The 23,324-nt window shown below is 33.7% G+C and overlaps 1 long non-coding RNA gene and 1 other non-coding gene across 2 annotated transcripts in view; one reads left to right on the top strand and one right to left on the bottom strand.

Annotated features, from left to right (window-relative positions):
* The window catches only part of LOC141485372 (uncharacterized), a 288,974-nt gene that overhangs the window by 246,044 nt on the left and 19,606 nt on the right, over positions 1-23,324 (top strand). The gene's annotated exons all lie outside the window — the stretch shown is intronic.
* On the bottom strand, positions 377-449 carry TRNAV-CAC (transfer RNA valine (anticodon CAC)). The gene has a single exon. It is a non-coding gene; the product is annotated as a tRNA-Val (tRNA).

The raw sequence follows: 23,324 nt of genomic DNA, 5'->3' as shown, positions 1-23,324 counted from the left end.
TTGAACATGTTCAATATATCTAAAATTTCGTATGAACATCTCTTAGAGGTCCTTTTTTGGAATAAAATAAGTTTTCATTTTTGTGATTATAAATGTTGATTCAGTGAATGTATAAGTGTTTTGAATCTGATAGTAGTCCCATTTTGAAAACGGGAGTGGGCGCTATCTTAGTTTCATTATTCGAACTTATTACTCAAAGAACTCACTGATTATTAATGTGAGGAATCGTAGTCAGAAATGTTCGTTATCACACTCATGTAATACAGGTAACGTTGTCAATCTAAAATCTAAAAGTGTAAAAACTAAAACGGAGTATTTCACTCTATAGCGGCAACACTGTACTCTGCCGGGTCGTTATCTCAGAATGAAAAAAATATGGTTCCGCCCGGGATCGAACCGGGGACCTTCTGCGTGTGAAGCAGACGTGATAACCACTACACTACGGGACCGTTGATATAAATTGCGTTCTATCACATTGTATAATAGTGAACGTTGTCAATATATCTGAAACTTTTTATAAATATCTCTAGCAAGTCCTTTTTTGGATCAAATATTTTATCTTTGTGAGTTCCAACTTCCAGATGAGGTATGCTTTTACAAAAAGAGCTTCAAAGAAAACTCAAATAAAAAAGTTACCACAGATAGTTTCTCTTTGGATATCATATGAACGGAAGCAAATAATTGGATTCACAACTTAAACGATTAACTTCTGACTAATCAACATTATCTTTACTGATTTAAATTTTTATAAGGTGGTGATCATGGTAGTCAAAGTTACGTCATCAATTATAAACAACGAGAGCTTGAAAAAAACATATATTCTCATAGAGGTTATCCCAAATAGCATAGGTCCAATTAAAATCAACATGAATAACTGCAATAACACGGATGATCTCAACAACACGGGTATACAAGGCTACCAAGATTACCCAAATACCTCCGCAGGATTTTAACGGTTACCAACTTCTTGGAAATATCCCACTCCTAGAATGGGCAGAGGGGCGAATTCTTCGTTATAACAATGACAGCATAATTATTTACCAGAAAATATTTTGCCATGCACAGCTCATCTCCAAAAACAAAAACTAACAAAGAAATGAAAAATTATACTCAGAATCGGTAGATCAATCAGCAATTTTTTTTGTAATGATGAATTCAGCTTTAGTAGCTAGATGGAATACTGTGTATGTATTCGCAATTGTCTTATCTGAATAACCGAGGAAAAATTTGAAAATACCGAAAAAAGGATTATTTCAATTCAAAAAATTACTTACATAGATCAATTTAGTTCCTCATAACCTGCTTTACAATTGTACAGGTTTTTTCACGTCATTCGATACAAGAGTTTATCACACTTTTTATTTCACTTCATGGATAGAGGACTTCAACAAAGAACCTCATAGGTGAAGAGCAAACATTTTTCTCTTCGCCAAATTTTCTTATATAATGGTATATACTTCATCTTTGATTATGAGTTCAGTGTTATCTTCTAAAAAGATTCTTATTTTAATCACCAACAACAAATATTTTCAGGTAATTTGTTAAAATAATAATCATAATCTCATTTTGAATGTTTTTTGTTTTTCTTCCTTTCTTTCTTTCATTACAGCAGCAATGGTCTCCTCATTGTGTCTTTATCTATTTTATTGTATAAAAATTTAAAATACGGCAACGAATCAATTCTATCTCAAATAATAATTTTTCATTTTTCCAACGCAATGTGGCCACTTTGTCCTATACTAGTAGGAAGGAATGACCATGGGTACCATTTCATAACATCATAAATTTCCTTCAATGATAATTTTTTACTACATTATATGATTTATCATTTCAAAGCTTTCGTCTAAGTCTCTATTCAAATTGAATTGGTAATGAAAAACTAAATTAACGTTCAAATAGATGTATACCTTATTTCGGTAGGTTCGGGATAAATTAGGAAATTTGAAAAAACTCGAAACTCATCACACACTATTTAAAAGAACACTATACTTTATTTAACAGCTTTCCCACCAAATTGCACACTACCAGTGAGTTGAAGTCGATAGTCACTTTACCCTTTTACTCTAGGCTCTCCTACCAAAAAATATCTGTCAATATCATTTCAAATAACAAGATGGAAAATGTAGACTTTCTACATGTTATTATTATAATCAGTGACGACCATTATGATTATAATTTAGATTCTTGCTATCAGGCATTTTCTAAACATTGTTTAAGTGTAATATCTAGTGACTAGATTTCACGTAAACGTAGATACGTTGAAGAATTAAGGATAGAGAATTACACTTTCAGGTTTTTGGCAATTTTCAACAACGTATAAAAAACAAGCAGTAGAAAGTATCTTCGAACAATTCAGTATAGTCGGGACGCAAAAATCACTAATAAAAGTTATTGATATAATGTTAACATACGACGTGTTTTTGATAAGTTTATTAAAATAGTTGTGATGACAATATTAAACTTCATTTCATATTGTATTACGTCTATTCTTCATATATTAGTTCCTAAATAACATTTAAAATTGATATAGTTGCCCACCCTCCAGGTACCTACTGAAAAAACACTGTAAGAATTTTTGGAATCAGTTAAACGAGGTAACTAGAAATAATAATGACACTAAGTCGATATTGTTTATTTAGTTCCTAATCAATGTATACCTCTGAATTGCTACCTGAAAATTGAGTATCATCATCTACGTAGGAAAAAAAGGTGAAACTATTTTGAATATTGATACATATTATTCAGTCCCTCGCTGTGTCTGTCTGAATGCGATCAACTCGGCATGGTGTTACTAACCTGCAAACATTCATCTTGAACGATGCCTTATTTACGGAAGCGCAGAAGTGCCACATATTTTCATTATTTGTTTCTTTGAATCTCGAAATGAAGTCGTAAGACGTAATTTCGAAATTACGTGATTAAAGTCAAAATTTCGATATTAAAGTCGAAATTTCGAGTTTAAAGTCAAAATTTCGAGTTCAAAGTCGAAATTTCGAGTTTGAAGTCGTAATTTCGGAATTACGAGATTAAAGTCGAAATTTCGAGAATAAAGTCGAAATTTTGTGGCCCTTCTGCGCTTCCGTACTCATTTCTTCGAGAAATGAAACCATATAATATTTTTTTTGGTCTACAGAGAATTCCGCGATATATGTCTGTATGTCGGTAATTGGAAAGCTATCAAGACGAATGCAATAATAATCCTTATCAAACGAATACCTTAGTTAGCAGTTCATCAACATTTAATTTTCCTGCAGTTATAATCAATATCTTTTGGATGGTATCCCAAAATTAAAATTATCGCGTACTGATATAACGATGCCACAAGGTATTTTTGTATAGATACCTATTTCAAGCTGATTTTATGCAAGGTCATTATTATCAGTTACTAGCTGAAGTACCTGGTTCAACCTCAAAAAAAGTGATCGTGTAATTGAACAATAATTTCTGAGAGACTTTGCACTTGGTTGCATCGCGCTGATAAGGCTAATAGCCAGAAACACATGTCCGCGGTTTGCCATATCTGAACATATTTACATTTCGGTCTCGGACGTCACGCTATTAGCTATGGTTGCCTACATGGTTATGTTAGTTGTTACCTAGAAATACTAGGTCTTCTAACTGAAACCACAAATGTGCGATTGGCCCCTGTTGCTGACACCGTACATATGTGATGTGTTTTATTTTTGGTAACCTAATGTTACCCGTTCCTTTGATCACACTTGCACCAGAACTGTTTCTATTGAAAACACTTTCACAACAACAGTACAAAATTACGGTCCCTCGATGCGCGTTTCACTAACCAAATTTTCGTCCTCAGGAGATCATTATGATTGAATTTTACTACTATTTTAGTATTTTTATATGCTAGTGGCCTAACTACTACCTGTAAGTAGTACCTAACTATCATCGGTTAGTATTACCTAATTCTACCTGTTATTGTTACTATGTAATACCTCTAATTTGTGATGTATGTTAGCGACCATCTCCTAGATATTTCTCTAATATTTTTCTGTTTTTTATTTATAATAATTACGTATGAGACCAAACAAAGGGCTGTTCGAAATAGGACATTTGTCGCTATTCATAGAACTCATTCTAGACTTTTCGATTTCCAAGCTCTCGAAGGCATCCAGGAAACTATTTTCATAAACCGGTTCAACCATTTTAAACATTTCTCACTTATTCTGTGGTCATTCTCCTGGTTCTCTATGGCATGTTGAGCGACACTAGATTTCTCCAGTTATGAGAGATATCAGTGTTATGTTTCACATCTCTCTCTCTTTGGTTAATACTGATTTGAAACAAATTCGAATTTTTATCAAGAAAATTTCAAGTGATCCTTGTGTATTAGTGAGGATTCCAGCTCTTTCAATGTAGTGATTTGTTTTGTTATATCGAAATGTATTATTTGTATAAACTCAACATCGTTTTTGACATGGCCATCCTCACCAACAGTAAGTTTCAACCATTTTGTAAATTTTCAAAAATTTCACTATTATCATACATGTGTTCGGTTGATGACCTATTTATTTTGTAGAAATTCATATTGAATATAGAATAAAAAAAACTTTTATCTGATTTCTACTAAGTTTTTCATTTCTTACGACCGGTTTCTGTTTCCTAAACCATTCTCAAGTAAACTCAAATAAAATTTTGTGGTTGCGGAATATCTTCGCGTAGTTTTACGGAGAAAAAGCTTCCGACTCAACTTGGAACATTCATACTGTATTTGTATTTACACCCAATTTCCTTGGAAATTTTATTTGCATTTCCTTGTCTGACTAGCGCCGAAGGCTGAAATAAAGCGACTACGTGCAAGGTATTGTTCAACATTTCTTGAACTCGGCTCGATCAAAGATGATTGAAACGTCTGGAATCCAAATGAAACAAAGCAAAAGGTAAATTGTTTAGCGAGGGAAGAGCTGCTGACTTCGGGTCTGCTTAGTCTGTGAAATATTGCAAAGAGAAGTATGTCAGTGAATGCCGTAATTAACCACGATTCAAGAATTCGCAAGCAAAGTGCTGGAATTCTTAATAAAGGCGATACCGACTGTGGAACTGCCAAACAAAATTAGCAAACAAAGCTGCATGTTATTCCGAAACAATATAAATCATTCCATTAAAACATTTCAACTTTTCACTACCTTGTCGGGGTTGATTTGTTCATGAGGAGTCAGACGAAACAATTCAGTTATGAAACTTTGGAAATAATAATTGTGTTTGTGTAGAAGTGACCGGAAAGGCTTATGAATTTGATCCAGTTTCATTACTTCATCGGGGAAAAACAACAATGTCGGAGTAAAATCGCATATTTTCTATCAGGAAATAATATGGAAATCAGCAAGGCACGTCAATTTTATTGTTAGTAAAAATATTTCTTGCCGTCGTAGTTCAACTACGAGGGATATACATGTGTTACCTTTGGAAAGGTGCCAAGTAACAAATCATTGAAGAAAGAATTTTTAATTTTTCTTTTCAGTGGTACCCCAGCTAATTATTGACCAGCTGCGTTCAACAAATCGAATTCTAACGTTTGAAAAAGCTATCAAAAGGCGACACTTATGTGCGAGCTGAAGATTAACAAGTTCATACCTCTCAACGTGCGATTTCCAGCACGTACCGGTGTAATTTGGACATCTGAATGTTGCTGTTTCAAATTTTTATACAAAAAAATTATTGCAACAATTTTTATTCTAGTGGAAATTGTTAGAGGGGCAAAATTATCTCAAACCACAAATATACATCCATTAACTACCTAATCGAGTATGTAAGTTCTCTCAATTTTTTTATTTTACCTTATAGGAACATAATTTAATTGTGGCACCTTCTAAAATGGTGCGTTCAAATGCTGCGGAAAAAAAAACAAACTGGCCACCTTCTCAAACATGTTTATCTATTCATAGCAGTAACCGTTGGAATCACACAAAAACATGAAAAGTACGGGAATGTGAGAAGTTCTCGAATAAAGAAAGAAAGTAATTAACTCCAATTGGCCGCGGTGGTAGTGCGCCCGACTCACGATCGGAAGGCCGTGAGTTCGATTCCCGTCTCGACCAGATATTTTTCTCGAGAGAATTTATCTGGTTGAAGCTGGGATGATTCTGCAACCGTGTTAGGAATCACACGTTAAAAGGTAATACCTCGTTAGTCCTTAGCTCGCACAAGTTTATCAACTTCTGAGAGTTGTCGTTCGTATGGGGGCGACAGCTGATTAACGAAAAAACAAATTTATTTTTTTAAACAAATTTTTGAACTCAAATGGTGCATAATCCCCATTTCTACCCCTCTTACTCCGGTTCGATGAAGTTTACCTATTTCAAATAATATCATACTCAACGAAAACAGTGGCGCGCAATGACTTTTACCATGATTAACAATCAAGTAACCCGCTGCAATGCCACTGGCAATAAAATTCGAAATCTGATTTCATGAAAAGAAGCCACTTGTTACTCATAACTCATACTCAGTTATTAATATAAGAACAATATTATATTCATATAATATATAGGTCGATTTTCTAGGAAAGGCACCACCTACTATTCCCACACTAGAATCCACAATGCCGGAAATTATTTTTCAACAGCGTCTAGTCAGGCGAATTTTGAAACAGCTCAATATCAACAAGGCGTCTGGTCCTGATGAAGTGCCCGTTATTGTATTTGAAAAGTGCGCAAATGAAGTCGCACCAATATTTTGCAGACTTTCCAACCTGTCTTACAAGAAAGGGGTTTTTTCTTCTTGTTCGAAGATTGCTCGCGTTCAGCATATTCCCAAAAACACCAAGAAAACTCTTCCAAATAACTATAGACCAGTCGCTTTGCTTACAGTGATATCAAAAATCATAGAGAAAGCCATACTCCAGCATATCCTCAAATAATTGGAAGGCTTCAACATCTTGAGTGATCATCAATATAGTTTTTGGAAATAAAGATCAACAGGCGACCTTCTATCATATATCACCCATATTTGGAATAATGCAATCGAGAAACATGGAGAATCAAGAGCTGTTGCGCTTGATATTTCTAAGGCCTTTAACCGTGTGTGGCATGAGGGTTTGCTGGCCAAACTTCGATGCTATGGCTTGTCGAATCATTTCTATGTATGTCTCTTCAGCTTCCTGAAAGAACGTTCCCTGCAAGTGATAGTCGATGGATATCTTTCCCATATTATATTGTATATCGACAACTTATTGGAAAAAACCAAGAATTCAATATTTTGCTCTGAAATGCGATGTCCTGAAATCCATTTGGATTCCAGGACATCGGCTACGGAGGCACATCTTCACCGGCAGTAGAAAGTTGTATATCATAATGAGGATCTAGACGTAATTTCGAATTGAGGTGAAAGTAACCAGGTTCAATTCAGTGCCACAAAAACTCAGGCATTGGTTTTCTCCAAGAAAATAAATGCCTCCGAACGAACCGGATATAATAAGTTTGTTGGGAGTTAAAATGGACACCAATATGTGTTGACACAGTCATGTCGCTGGAATTGCAAAGGCTGCTTCTCAAAAGCTTGAAACACTGTTCCTAACCAGAAAACTGTACACACCTCAGCAACTTTTGATGCTTTATAAAGCTCAGATCAGACCTTCTTTGGAGTATTGTTCTCATGTATGGAGCTCCGCCCCCCAAACATACCCTAAAGTTGCTGGATTCCATACAAAAATCTTGCAACTTTGATAGTCTGGACCATCAAAGAATTTTTGGAGATTTATCTCTCTTCTATAGATATTGTCACGGGAAGTGTTCAAGTGACTTGGCACATTCGATTCCACCAAGAGCGGTACATATTAGAAATACGCGATTTATTGTGGCGGCTCATCGTTATGAGGTTCAACTCAGTACACCTCAAACTTCACTGTTTGAGAACTCTTTTGTTTGGAGAAGCGGCGTTTATGTGAAATAAACTTCCTGAGACTTCCTTCAATATTCAGCAATTCAAATCCAACGTCAATCACTACTTTCGCACAGGCACCGCTTTGAAAGCGCCTCAAGGATTTTCCTGTAGTGCTTGTGTGCATATATAGTATGCAAATACTCGTGAAAGTGTTTTTATTAGAACACTCAAAAAACTATATAAACACCACATCGCTCTGATGAATTTACAATTTTAAATATTTGAAATAATTACTATTGAACCTGAAAATATAATATTTCGTGAAAAGGGACACTAGACAAAATTCAAGAGTATACAATTTCTTGTCATTAAATATTACTAATATCCCCTATATTCTTATTCTGAATTATTTTATCATCGACTTCACCAAAAATATTTTCACCATTTTCCGTAATTTTGACTGTGTTTCGGAATTTCCAGCTTCTCGCTGGTAAACTCTTCCCTCAACACTATACCTGCTCTTTTTATTAATTTTTTTTGGCCCCATATACTGTTTGAAATCCAATTCAGAAAATTTCACTAATATTGGACGATTTTTGTTGTTTTTCTGTTTTTCTATGCCCAGTTTTTTGATAACAATTTTCAGAAACATTCGCCACACTTTTCTTTTTCAACTTCTTCGACTCCAATAAATCTATCTCAATGATTTCTTCTGCCGTTCGAATTCATACATTCAATTAGAGTCCTGCATTTTTACTAATTTATCTTCCTGATTTTATACACACTCCATAGTTAATGAACACTCAAAGAAAGTTTAATTTTTTTTTTTGGGTACAGTGGACCTTCAGCAGGGGAAACTTAAATTACATAAAAAACTGAAACGTACTCCTGAAATTAAAACGTTTACAATATTGTTTCACTAAATTGAAACCTCTACTATGAAATGTTAATAGTAAATTTACATTTTTCATGTAATTTTATGCAGTGAAATTCACACATCATTGAAATTCCATGAAAACTTACTTGATTTCACCACCAGTATTACGAGTTTGATGAGTGTATTCACATAAATTATCATTTAGTGATGTGTACATCAAGTGTGTATTATACCAAATCGTATAAATAACGTTGGCAACTAACTGCTAACGTATTTTATGTAATTTAACACATCATGGTCCCTGACTTGCCGTATCAAGCTTCTTACTGCTTCCCTCATTCTTCCAATAATAAATTTGATTGAATGCGGAGCATTGAAATTTCTACAAGTCTTTTCGTTGAAATTTTTCATGTAATCTTTCAATTGTCTTATCAATTCTCAGAATGTCTATAGTTCAACAATTTTGTCAACCAATCACATGAGATATTTGTTGCTTCTACAGTTTACTGGCATTTTTGGAGCAATTCCATTAAGAAAAATGTACACGAATGATCTGAAATGTTTGTTAACTTTTTTAGGGGTTCTCTTGATGAAATCCAGCACGCATTCATTTTGTTAATTAAATTTTCGGTGTGTAGTCACAAAAGCGTAATTTGCATCACCAGCGGTAGGCAATACTTTTCGTCCGTTTATTTTGTTGGAAAAAATATTAATTTCTATTTGAATAATTGACTATCTAACAGAAATTCATTAGCTGTATGCAAATAGGTTTTTGCTGGTTTTTGACAACTGGATCACATGAAGGGTGTGTGGGAATGTAATTTGAAACGGGTGGGTCGAATAAAGTTTGTTGTAAAAATTATAGTAGAATTTCAAATGAAATAAAATGGTTAGGAAAGATACTTTTTGCTTTTTTTCTTGTAAATCTTTATACGAAAAAATGTGGTGAACTTCAAGAGAAGCGAAAAAAGCAATAAAAATAATTTCTTTATAGTTTTAATATTTTTTTGGCATTTTTGATATTTTATTCATTATGAAAAAGTTTTATGATATTTGAAGATAAATTTTCAAGATTAGGTATAGATTTACAAGAAAAATTTATATAAATGATAAATAAAACCTGTTCAATAACCCAAAAAATTTATTGAAATAATTAATTTCATCTTCAATTCAAGTTATTTCTCTTTCAAAGGTAAATACTATAATCAAATTCTTGGTACACCAATGGGAGCTACTATTTCTTCTATTATAGCTCAATATGTAATGGACTATCTTTTTGAAAACATACTTCCTAAACTGAGTTTTGAAATTCTTTTTTTAAAGAATAAAAGTATAAACAATGATATATATAATTATTATTTCGTTTGTGTAGATGAATGGGAAAGTAGGGATTCAAATAACAGGGTGATAATTGAAAATATATATATATATATATATATATATATATATATATATATATATATATATATATATATATATATATATATATATATATTTCAATATTAAATTCTACAAAAAAGATTTGAAGCTTTATATCTTCTATTAATTATATGCGAGCGATTTCGACAGTTGGTAGTACAGTCATCTTCTGACACTCCTCAAACTGAACTGGTCATCCTGTTGTCTGTCTCTTTATACGGTCAGAGCGTCTTAACTCAGGTATTTCAGGTACGTTAGGTAAATTTGCCTGTATTTGTTCTGCATCAGGTACTCTTCTTCGTGTTAGATCTTCTTTAGGAATGTGTATGGTTTTGTTTAATATATTGAATGTGAGATCTTGTTGTGTTTTGATTTGTACTTGTTCCTCGATAAGTGATTTATGACTGTTAAATTTATGGATGTTCAAGTTTTCCCAAATTTCCATGCGGTTTCCCTTGTTGATTTGTTTTATTAGTTTTATGTTCTCTGGTGGGGGGAAATTATGTTTGTTTTGTATGGCGTGTGTTGCAAGGTTTGATTTAAATACTGTTGGATTTATATATGCCTTTTTGTGCTCGTTGTACCTTTGGATCAGTTTTTTCGTGGTTTGGCCGATATAGAATTTGTTGCAGTCCAAGCATTGAATACTGTATATCCCGTTTTGGTCTTTGTCTTCTTCTTTTTCATAGTTGTTTATTTTTTGTGTCATCTTCGTGTTCGGCTTGTATGTGATGTTGATGTTCAGTAGTTTGAAGATGCTTGTTAGTTTGTCGTAAATGCTGTCCATCGTTATGTTGTTTTGTCTGTTGGGGTGGCTTGATCCTTGTTCTGTATTTTTTGTTTGATTCTAGTTTATCTATTGTCTTTTGGGTGCATCCGTTTTCGTTCGCTATTTGGTATATGATTTTCCGTTCTTTGTTTCGGGCTTCATTGCTGAGTGGTATCTTTAACATTCTATATATGAATGCGCTATAGGCAGCCATTTTATATGATGGTGGATGGTTTGAACTTGCAGGTATGGTGGAGTGTAGGTTTCCTATATATTGCCATTTGAAATTGTGTTTTGTTCGTTGACTGGTATGTTGGAGTACATGTTTTTTATGTCGAACGAGTACAGTTTAGTATTCGGACTGACATTTGTCGTAGAGATTCTGTCTGTGAGTTCCATTGAATTTTTGATGCTGTGGTCGTTGTTCCTGTTGATTTTGTTTTTCAGTTCGTCGGCTATGATTTTTGAAATTTTCTATGAAGGTGCTCTGGTGAAATTGATAACCGGTCTTATAGGTTTATTTTCCTTATGTATCTTTATCTGTGCGTTGAGTCTTGGTGCTTTTGGGTTGTTGTCTGTGTATCTGTTCAGTGCTTTGTTGTTAAAGATCTGTTTGTTGGATTTTATTAGGCTATCAATTTGTCTTTCATATTTTGTGGTTGGATCGTGATTCATCGTGCTAAAATCGTTTTCCGTTATATATTTGTTCACTTTCATACTTAATTCCTGTTTTTCAATAATAACTGTGGCGTCACTTTTGTCGGCTTTAACTGCTGTGAGGTTGTTGGAGATCAACTTCTTTTTTATTGATTTGATGGCTTTCGTGATTGCTGGTTTCTCCGGAGTTTTTCCTGGTTTTTTGATTACACGTTGAAACAAATAATGGTGTTCTAACCATCCACCATCACACAAAATGACTGCCTATAACGCATTCATATATAGAATGTTAAAGATACCACTCAGCAATGAAGCCCGAAACAAAGAACGGAAAATCATATACCAAATAGCGAACGAAAACGGATACACCCAATAGACAATAGATAAACTAGAAAACAGAATCAAACAATAAATACAGAACAAGAATCAAGCCACCCCAACAGACAAAACAACACAACGATGGACAGCATTTACGTACGTATATAGGACATCAAACCAAAAAACTAACAAGCGTCTTCAAACCACTGAAAATCAACATCACATACAAGCCGAACACGAAGGTAACACAAAAAATGAACAACTATGAAAAAGAAGAAGACAAAGACCAAAACGGGATATACAGTATACAATGCTCGGACTGCAACAAATTCTATATCGGCCAAACCAAGAAAAAACTGATCCAAAGGTACAATGAGCACAAAAAGGCATATATAAATCCAACAGTATTTAAATCAAACCTTGCAACACACGCCATACAAAACAAACATAATTTTCCCCCACCAGAGAACATAAAACCAATAAAACAAATCAACAAGGGAAACCGCATGGACATTTGGGAAAACTTGAACATCCATAAATTTAACAGTCATAAATCACTTATCGAGGAACAAGTACGAATCAAAACACAACAAGATCTCACATTCAATATATTAAACAAAACCATACACATTCCTAGAGAAGATCTAACACGAAGAAGAGTACCTGATGCAGAACAAATACAGGCAAATTTACCTAAAGTACCTGAAATACCTGAGTTAAGAGGCTCTGACCGTATAAAGAGACAGACAACAGGATGACCAGTTCAGTTTGAGGAGTGCCAGAAGATGACAGTACTACCAACTGTCGAAAGCGCTCGCAGATAATTAATAGAAGATATAAAGCTTCAAATCCTTTTTGTAGAATTTATTATTGAAATACTCAAAATAAAGGAAAATTAGTTGCATCAATCAAAAAATATATATATATATATATATATATATATATATATATATATATATATATATATATATATATATATATATATATATACACTTCACTAACTTTCTTCGAAAGCTTCTGATAATTCCTCTTCTATATTTTCTGTTTCACTATCACTGTCTTCATTTAAATCAATAATAAATTTATTTCCACCATTAATATGGAAGTGTCCAATCTCCTTATAACCTTTTTCAAAAAAATTACTTTTTTAATTCTTCTCTGCCGTCTTCTTCGGTAATATTAAATACTTCTTCTTTAATTAGCTCCATTACCTTCTCATCAAATTTTGGAAAATTATTTTTACGCCTGATGCTTTGTTTAAATTTTCTTCAAATCAACGCGTTGGGATTGAAAACACAAAAATAGGGGGAAAGTCTCAGTATGGTGTGTCCATACTTTTCAGCAATACTCTCAATGGCATACACTTTCTCAAATGTTTTTGTCTGTAAAACTTCAAGTGATTGGTTTTTGGTATAGTAATTTTCAAAATTCAAATTGTTATCCATTGAAAAACTTTGTATTCCATCTTACCTCGAATTTTTATTCGGTTCTTTGATGAGCTGTCGCAAATGATAGGAAGCGTTGTCGAGAACTATTACACTATTCGCATCCAAATTTGGGATCGATGTGTTTTCAAACCATTCTTCGAAATATTAGCTCCCATGTTCCATGATAGTCAACATTGCAGTCCTCAAGTTTTTTCCACATAATTTTAAAGAATTCGGAACCCATTCTTCAATTCCTCCGCAATGCACAATGATTAGTCGCGATCCTTTGTTTGCAGGCATGTTAGGTGTACATATTCTCGAACCATCAGTTTACCTTTTCGTAACTGTGTCGTGAGTTCATATCATGATTCGTCCAAATAGAAAATTTTCCCTTGCTCTTATATCTAGTTATTTGTTCTAAGTATTTGTTACGCAATTCCACTATTATTCTGATGAGTTTTGTCACAGCAGCTCACGTTATGGACGGAAGTATTCAGACGTATTCAATTTCTTCCTTATGATTTCAGTTGTAGAAATCTCATTGCTTCTGTAACAGTTTTTTTCAATGATTTTATTACATGAGCATCTAAAGGTTTTGGTAATCCTGTATCACAACGCGTCTTGTTTTCATAACGTTTGTTTTTGACTATTTTAGGTACAGTTGAGAAAGGAATTTCGGTCAATTCTGATATTACTTGTCATAGTTTGTTTCCCTCGATACCAAACTTGAGATGTAGATTCTTATATCTGGTATCTCTTTTTCGCATTGTTCACCATCGCTATTGGAATCACTACACTTGATAATACTATTAGTACTTGTCCAAGGACGACAAATTTTAAGCAGATAACAAAAATTTTAAGTAATCATAACTGCACCAATATCAAATTTCAACACTCAAATTGCGATCAGTTCCTGAACTGAACACGACGGCGGTAACCATCACCGCATTTCCGATTTCTATTCGTCACCGTAACATGACTACAAATTTAGTTTTATGAATCTTCAGCCAATCATAAAACTCGGTTAGTAAAAATTAACGAACCGCCAATTCTTCAGTCTACGTGGACTATTTCGCAGCCGGTTCATTTCTATTTATTGGTGTTTTTCGCACTTGAGAGTGCCGACAAATTCAAGTGTGCACAGTACCGTTTACTTCAACTATACCTAGGTAAGCAAATAAAAAATATGGATGAGCTTATGATTGATCATCAGCCAAATCATGTGACGGATTTATTCATTAGAATTTATATTTTGAGAAATCCATTGAGAAATGGATATTGCTCTGATAAATATTTTTGGGACCACACACATCAAAAAAGTAATTATTAAAATAAACAGAAGCCATGATTCCGTCAACAATTTTCATGTAGCGTTTGCAAACATTGGAAATCGCACATATATTTGTGTTACGGAATTCATGCGTGTATACGAAATTGAGTGAAAATATGAGAAGTTTTAATTATTTTCACTGTGGTAGGAGTTAACTTTTCAGTGTTTCAATGCTCCCTAGTTAATTGTGATTTACCTAAACTTAAAAGTTTCATGGACATATAATCTGGTTAGGGTGTGACAGAAAGCATTTTTGTGCCCTTTTTCATCTGTATTAATGTGTACCTTGTCGCTGTCTGTTGGTGTTGCACCTTTTTATAAGTCACACGCTTCGTTTGTATCTGTCTGTTCTATTTTAAAATATAAACATTATTATTATAATTTTCTTTTCTTTTCCTTGGAAAAAAAGAAAGAAGTTATTATTTTCATTACATGTACAAATGATAATTTTGCATTTGTGTAATATTGAAGTAACCCAGATCATTTGGGCAATGATGAACTAAGTTTCAAGTAGATTTTAAAAATTCATGGAATCGGCAGATGTTCATATTCGAATGTGACAAAATATGTTTTCATTTCAACAAGAAAAAAGACAAGATAAAGAACGTGTTTTGTTATTCATGAACCATGGTACGAATCCATGCGAAATTTCTTTGTAGTGATTTTTGGGGCCAAATATAGCATATTCATTTATTGATTGGAGAATTCAAGATGGCGGACGAGTTTGCCGATTCGATTATATTAAGGACCAATTATTAAAAATATTCCTAATCGAATTCATCACTCAAGATTAAGGAATCTGTAGAGCCTATTCTTTCTGAATTATGTAGTTACTATTCAGGACTTGAAGAAGTAAAAAAGTAATTAAGTATGTAGTGTTCAATCATACAAAAATAATTTTTTTGTATGTATGTACTAACTATAAATGTATGTGAGAGTTTTCGGAGTCGGAAGTTATGAATTATTTACACTGTAAGATAATAGGTTGTTTTGCTGCTTCCAGCTTTTATCCAAGTAAAAATTGATAATAAAATCACTGACAAGTCCAAATGCATTTTGACTATACCATTATATATGTTTTCCGACAGAAAACAACTACTTCTTTAGCTAATAACTCGACATATATTGACAAATGTTGATATTTGAATCTATACAAGTCTAGATGTCTAATCAACCCCGAAAAGTTGCTGCGTAGATTAAAAACAGTTATTTTAAATGAAACATGTCCTATTAGTCAGCAACTTCTTATATAATGTAAATTTGACTATCAAAAATACCTTACGACTGTTAACCTTTCGGAATCCAAGTCGCCTCAGACATAATTGCAAAGATTCTCACTTTGAAGAAACAACTTTGCAACAGCTCTCTAGGACAAATAGTGGGACTTCGCCTGATTCGAACAAGGAACCAACTGCGAACCGTTTTGAAGTGTTCCTCATCAGTGCAGACCATGCTATCACGGTTGTATACACACAGGGACTCGTTATTCCTCCTAGAGAGCTCTTGCACAGTACCATGGTTCATGAATAACAAAACTCGTTCTTCATCTTGTCTTTTTTCTTGTTGAAATTAAAGTATATTTTGTCACATCCGATCCCATGAATTTTTAAAATCTACTTGAAACATAGTTCATCATTGTCGAAATGATCTGGGTTACTTGAATATTACACAAATGCAAAATTATCATTTGTACAATTTTCTTAGGTGCCCAACATGGTTTTCATCGACTGTATTTTTTTGAGCAGTTTATATGAATATTTGTTATGTTGAGCAGTGTTTAAACGCTTTGATTGCGTGCCTGTCTTGAACTCGTCGTTTGCGCAGACCTGAGACTGCAACTCCTGGGTCTGCGTGTAGAAAATTCAAACCAAAAATCACCCGAAGTGGGATTACTGTATATAGTATACTGTGACTAAGGTGTTGAATACATCATTCTGTACTCTCGAATTAGACAACCAACAATTCTTTGGTGTCGACGCACATTCTATCGATGATGTATGCCGCAGTAGCAGAAAAAACGTGTATGTTATTTCAAGTTGGTAATGATTCATTTCTCTACCTTAATGAATGTGTACATTTCTGAAATACTTTCACCTTTATTGAGCCTTATAAATTAGGAATTATTTCAGATAACAAATTGTGAAAACATCGAGGATACAACTTGAAAAATAATGAGGCTTACGACTTTACCCAACACAAAATATTCATAAAAAATCTTCCATTTCCAGTAAAAATTGGACTATCCCATAAGGATTTTTTTTAATGAATTATTGTTGTTATTTTTTTTATGAATTATTGTTATTATTACAATCACAATTTCACAATACCTTCTTGGAGCAATATAGCAAAGAACAGTCCCTCAGGCGAACAATATTTACAGTAGAACACATTTGTCCAATCTATATATATGGTAATGAAATAAATATAATCATTTTTGGCAATGACGACTCTTTGCATCTCCTCGATTTCCTCAACTATTCAGAAAATTCTCTTGATATTCCATCAATGAATATGAATCAATTGGATTGAAAAAATCAGCAAAAATATGGTTCGAATCATTCAGAAACTTTTAGAAATTATAGTGATATCAGACAAGCATTTGTTATTCAGTTTTGGACAAGAACTTCCAAAGGACAAAATTATCGTTTTAAATAAAGTGCATTATGAACTTTCGAAAAACTTTCAGAATATCTCTGCTCAGGATCCAGTGATGGATATAACAAAATAAAGAGATGCACAATTGATAATAGTAACTATCCGGCAAAAGATCTTTTGGAAGAAGATATTCATCCTACTATAGAAAATGTAACTTTGTATGGATAGTAATTCCCTGATGTGGTTGATCAAGGCAGTACTACCTCTGTGATGAATGACACAGTGTGGGCTCAACATATTCCTCATTTCTCATGCACAGGCATGAAAGTAGTTGAGTAAATAAATATTTCTAAATTGATTTCGAAATCTAAAGAAATGAACTTTAAACGTTCAAGCTAGTCTCGAATATACCTACACAGTAGGTTGAATGGACTGACGCCTATCAGAAAACAACTGCTCCCCTGGCTAATCCCACTAACGGCGTTGGATTATATCCGACAGGCGTCAGTGCAGGAGTCTTCACAGAAAATTTCCTGCATATGCAATTGGCAATACAACTGAAAAAGTCGACCCTCAATTTTGGAACGGGCACACTTGCAGACCGGTTTCGGGCTCATTAGCCACTAGTAAGTGCAAGATATTGGGCATCATCGACTTAAAGTCAATGATATTCCATAATTGAAAATCAGAATTCTTTCAGAGTATTTCATTCCTCTTCCTAAGTTGGAGTGAACAACAAAATGTCACTCCATCAAGTGGACGAAGTACTAATCATCCGAAATTGACCGATTCCTCTGAATAAGGAAGAAATACTTTTTTATTAGTCAGTGCGCTATGCTTGAAGACTGGCAGTAAACAAATCTAAAGAAATGAACTTTAAACGTTCAAGCTAGTCTCGAATATACCTACACAGTAGGTATTCAACCACCCTGAGTAAGATAAAGGCGATGTATAAAGAGATACACAAAGTCAGAGGACGAATTTCGTTAGGCGATCGATCTTGAAGCTTTCCTTTACATCGGACGCCATTGGGAGTCTCGTTTATCATTGGTATTGGTTATTTGGGTTTTATGTCGATTTCATAGGGGGTCAATGGTTTATTTATGGGCCATGGTTTGCAGTGGAAGTTGTAGGTCGGCGGTCGTTGTTGAAGCTTAGCTTTGCAATCATTGGAAGCTTCGTTCATCATTGATATTCGTGTCTTCAATTAGAAATGTGTTTTGTTTTGCTGAATGGTAAACTTCATTCTAGTAATACTAAAGAAAATCAAAAGAAACTCTAGCCTGGTGAAATGTATTCAGTTTGAAGAAATAGTTTTCAATCAACAAACAAGAAATATTATTTGGCGTCATTTTTAAATGAAGGATTTTAATACTGTATCAATATTTTTCCGCATCGAAAAAGTAGACATGTGTGCTATCGAAACTTCAGGAATGAATTCCATATTACGATAGCCCTCAAATCCAGCAGAATATACTGGTATAGCAGACTATGGCCTCAAAATTCTATCAATAACTTTTTTGATAACAATGAGTTCTCGAAATTTCCAATATTTATCACTGAATATATCTATAGTTGAATTCAATCTCAGTTTATAGTTAATCATTAACAACTCTGCAACAAAACGAATAATTATCTTGCTATTGTAAATCGATATACAAAAATATGTATCCAATTTTTCACATTTCAACTTCTCGATAAAATCCGGAATAGTCGATATTTTCAAATAAATGAGTTCAAACTGCCTAGTAGCTTCATTGTGATTAATTCACTTTCTTCCTAGCACGGTCGATGCAACCAGCCTCTTCGAAATGACCCTCTTAAAGCTTATATACCTGCCTCATTCGAATTCTCCGAGATGCATGTACCTTTTTTAGATGATGAATAGGGTAATTTACCATTCTCATCTCTCGTCGTTTTGTTTTCCACTACTTCGTGGAAACATAAAAGGTGTCACGTATTAGAAAATAGGTGGTGAATTGAAATAATAGGTGGTTGAAAACTAGACAACAAACATAAGAGATACAATGAGATTTAATCCGAACGTTGGTTTTGATATTGTGGATAATTAATGCATCCAAAGAATGTTAACTTTCACATATGGAGACAACTGTGTGAAAGCTAAGTTTCGTCTACTACTGCGGTGACTCGAGGTTTTCCCGTTGTTCCGAAATTAGCAACTACGATGCTCAAATTTGACTCTGGTTTTATATCATTATCATTGGGGGTTGCTTGGTTTCTCTTACTTGATTTATCTTTGTGTATATGTAAGGAAAGGTAGCCAGATTTTATTGATGTTCATTTCCTCTTCTTTTCTATCGAAATTGTTCCTGCATTTTTCAATTTCTAATGATTCACTATATACTCTTATCGAATACTACAGTATAAGATAATTTGAGTGCCTTTTTGGTTGAGAGCATGTCCGGCAACTGCTGACTCCTTAGCTGACCTTAGACTTTGTCTGATAGTTTTGTTGGTCGTGTTTCTCTGAGTTTCTCCCAATCCGGTCTGTAACATTTTCAAGAAAGGAAAGGAAAGTTTTTGCTTTAACCAGTCTAGCTGTCTAGCTCTCCTGGGTCGTAAGGCTCGCTCGAATTCTCTTTCGCTGGGCCCATTTCTTTCGAAGGAATTTTTCAGGTGATAAAACTCTTCTGGAAGACTCTCCGATTCACATATACGTCGTGCTCTCTCAACCAATGTTTTAATTACCTCTCTCTTGTTGTGCCTGATGGTTAGAGTTTTTGTTTACATACCTGTGTGTGTTGGTTTCCTGTACACTCTGTGGTCAAATGTACCATCTTCACGTCTGTTTACAAGAACATCCAAGAAGGTCAATAGAAATTTGTTCAGTGTCTCTTCACCATCTTGCCACACCACGAACATGTCATCAACATAGTTTGTCATCGCCGGACTTAATGGACTGTGCATCGTGGTACCATCCGTTTATCCCACATTGAGCGAAGAGGGTGGTTATATTTACTGAGAATACTTCGCTAATTAGCCGTATCGTGTTCTTAATCGGAACCATCATGTATGAGACTACGTCGAAGCTCATTAGTATGTCTCCGGGAACATGCAATTATTACATTGTTTTTTTTATTGATAACAAAATTCAGTCACTGCAAAATACAAAGAAGTAACATTGAATTATACTCGTATATATTATACAGGGTCGCTGATATGTATGGAAACGGTCGTTTATCTCTAAAAGTAAGATAGCTTGTGAAAAGTTTTGAAATTTTTCAAAATTTATTACACTAAACAAAAATTGTACATACATTTTCAGTCGAATAGTTTTGAATTCTGCTCGAAATTCTAAACAAAATTGATATAGCACCTCATTTACTAAATTCAACCGTTTTCGAAATATCGAATTTTGACAATACCTTTTTACTACTCTCAAATTTATTAAAGAAAAAGCACGAAATGATGAATATCCATTATGAGAGTCACACAAGAAGGAGTATGTTAATTATAATTTTTTCACAGAAAATAAAAAAGCGCCATTGTTCAGGCTTGATGAAAATGCATGAAACGATAAAATGTATTTTTCTAATGAATGTCCAGGATATTTAAAATTTTATGAAAACAATGCCAGGCGAAAAAGAGAGGAAACAAGTTTCAATAAACACCAAATATTTTCTTTAGAATTGTATTAAATAAGGTGCTCAAAGTGTTTACCATTTATCTCCTGACAGTAATGAACTCGATGAATGAAATTTTGTAGTGAATCTAAAATCATGTGAGGAGGAATAGTAGAAATTTTGTGCCTCATTCTTCCATGCAACTCTCCGATATTCGGCTGTCTATTTTTGTAGATTATATTTTTTATGTGACCCTATAGAAAAAAGTCAAGTGGGGTCATATCGGGAGACCTAGATGACCATTCAATTGCTCCCTTGCGTCCAACCATTCATCAGGAAATTTTCTTCTAGATATGCCCGTACCACATGTTCAAAATGTGGAGAAGCCCCATCTTGTTGAAACCTTATTTGTTCTGCCGGCAAATTGGGATTGTTATTATTCGGGAATAATCGTCTAAGCTCTGGAATAATATGCTGTTGTAAAAGTTATGAATATCGTTCAGAGGTCAATCCGTTTATAAAATAGGGTCCTATGACGTGTCCACCAATAATGCCACACCAGACATTTACTTTTTGTGGATGGAATTTTTGCAGTTTGAATGGAATATCGACTCATGGAATGTATCAAAGCCCTCTATTGTGCCGAATTTATTGGATTTTCCACCGCATCTAACATAACATTCAGAGAATTTTCTTCTTTTGTAACGCTTACTGGTCTTCTACTTTTTGGTCTATCTTTGACACCTCCAGTTCCATGAAAACGCTGGTTTTGAAATGGTTGATTTAGAAACGGGTTCCCGATTGGGATGCAATTCATTGAAAATATCCACTACTTGGTCACAACTTCGTCTTCTATCACCGTATCCAATGATCATTAAAATTTCAATACGATCAGAATCAGATAAACGTGCCATTTTTACGCAAAAATTATTTGCACCAAATGTATTTTTTAAATGTGTTGTCAAGATCATCACTGTTAGACAAAAGAACGAAAGTTGTTTTCAAAATTCGTTATTTGGAAAACGGTTGAGTTTAGGAAATGATGTGATATATCCGTTTTGTTCAGAATTTCGAGCAGAATTGAAATATGGCATAATATATAAGGTATTCCATTAAAGAAAAAGCAACTTTATTTCTTCAATTTTGTTTTATCAATTATGTATACTTAATTTTCATTCAGTGTGATATATTTCAAATAATCCTAAAACTTTTGTACTTAACATGTTTCGCTAGCTATCTTTAGGAAATAATCGACCGTTTCCATACATATCAACGACCATATATATCTATTCACATAGATGTTATGTGTTTTTTCTTCTAATATAACATAGATAATGATTCTAGACAAAACAATTCACCCACAAAAGCTTGCTTGGGTAACAATTAATCATTTATATATTCAGATGTGGTTACGCCTAAAATTGTTTTTCTACTCCCTCCATTTTTAACAAATCATTAGGCGTTTGACAGCAGGTAGGTAATGACTCATTTAGTATACACGTGTATTCTAAATTATTGGCGGCCACTTCCCAAAGAATTTTTTTTAAATGATGAAATATGTAAGATTTACTCTGATAAATATGATCTCATGAATACATTCAATTGTCCAAAAGCCAAAAATCAGTGAATTTTTTCTCCAAATTCTCTGTAAAATCGAAATAAAAATCATATTTTCAATAAATTTATTGTTCATCAGTTTGTGGGTTGGTAATGAATCTAGTTATATCCGTGTATCAACAACCATTTCTTTTATTTGAATTGAAGGGGTTATATTTCTTTTAATTATGAGGTGACATTCAGTATCTCGTAAAAATTCAAAATGAATGATAACGATCAAGAGATTTGTGCTACCCCACCAGATATTTCCCAACAAGCAAATATTGCGATGAATAATTTGCTAGCAACAAAATCAAGAGAAAAATATATAATTTCCAAAATTTCATGAGTTGGAGAGAGAAGAAAAACATAAATTCATTTTCCGAAAACGTTCTTCTCGTTTATTTCGGATTTACCAAAAACTTTGAAAACATCGTCATTATGGGCACTTTACTCAATACTGAGAAGTATCCTGAATATCAAGAAAAATGTGGACATCAGCAAATATTCCAAATAACGTGCCTCTCTATAACGCAAATCTGATGGTTATAAATCGAAGAAATCTTCGACCCTCACCAGTATACAAATAAATCAATTCATTAAGGAGGCTCCAGATGGTAAATATTTGTTTTCGAAGGTAACACAACTCCGCTTTTTCATGAAATTTTTGCAACAATTTTTGAAATACTAAGACACAACATAAAGGTTAAAACTGAATTATTCAACCAACAGACGAATCATATTTCATTAACCAGACGCCTCTAAAGCAAAACCTACTTCCGTTGATTCTATGAACTGACAGCCAAGCAAAAGAATTTGAAAATATTTTACAGAACAAAAAATACCTGTTCTCATTTGTATTTGACATTATTATATTATTTAAAACTCTTCAAATTTATTTATTCACTCACAA

Source organism: Leptinotarsa decemlineata, unplaced genomic scaffold, assembly GCF_025532065.1.
Source record: "Leptinotarsa decemlineata unplaced genomic scaffold, Ldec_3_MD MMD2_tig00026317_RagTag_RagTag, whole genome shotgun sequence".
In the NCBI taxonomy this organism is placed as follows: domain Eukaryota; kingdom Metazoa; phylum Arthropoda; class Insecta; order Coleoptera; family Chrysomelidae; genus Leptinotarsa; species Leptinotarsa decemlineata.
This window is presented reverse-complemented; position numbering and strand designations above follow the sequence as displayed.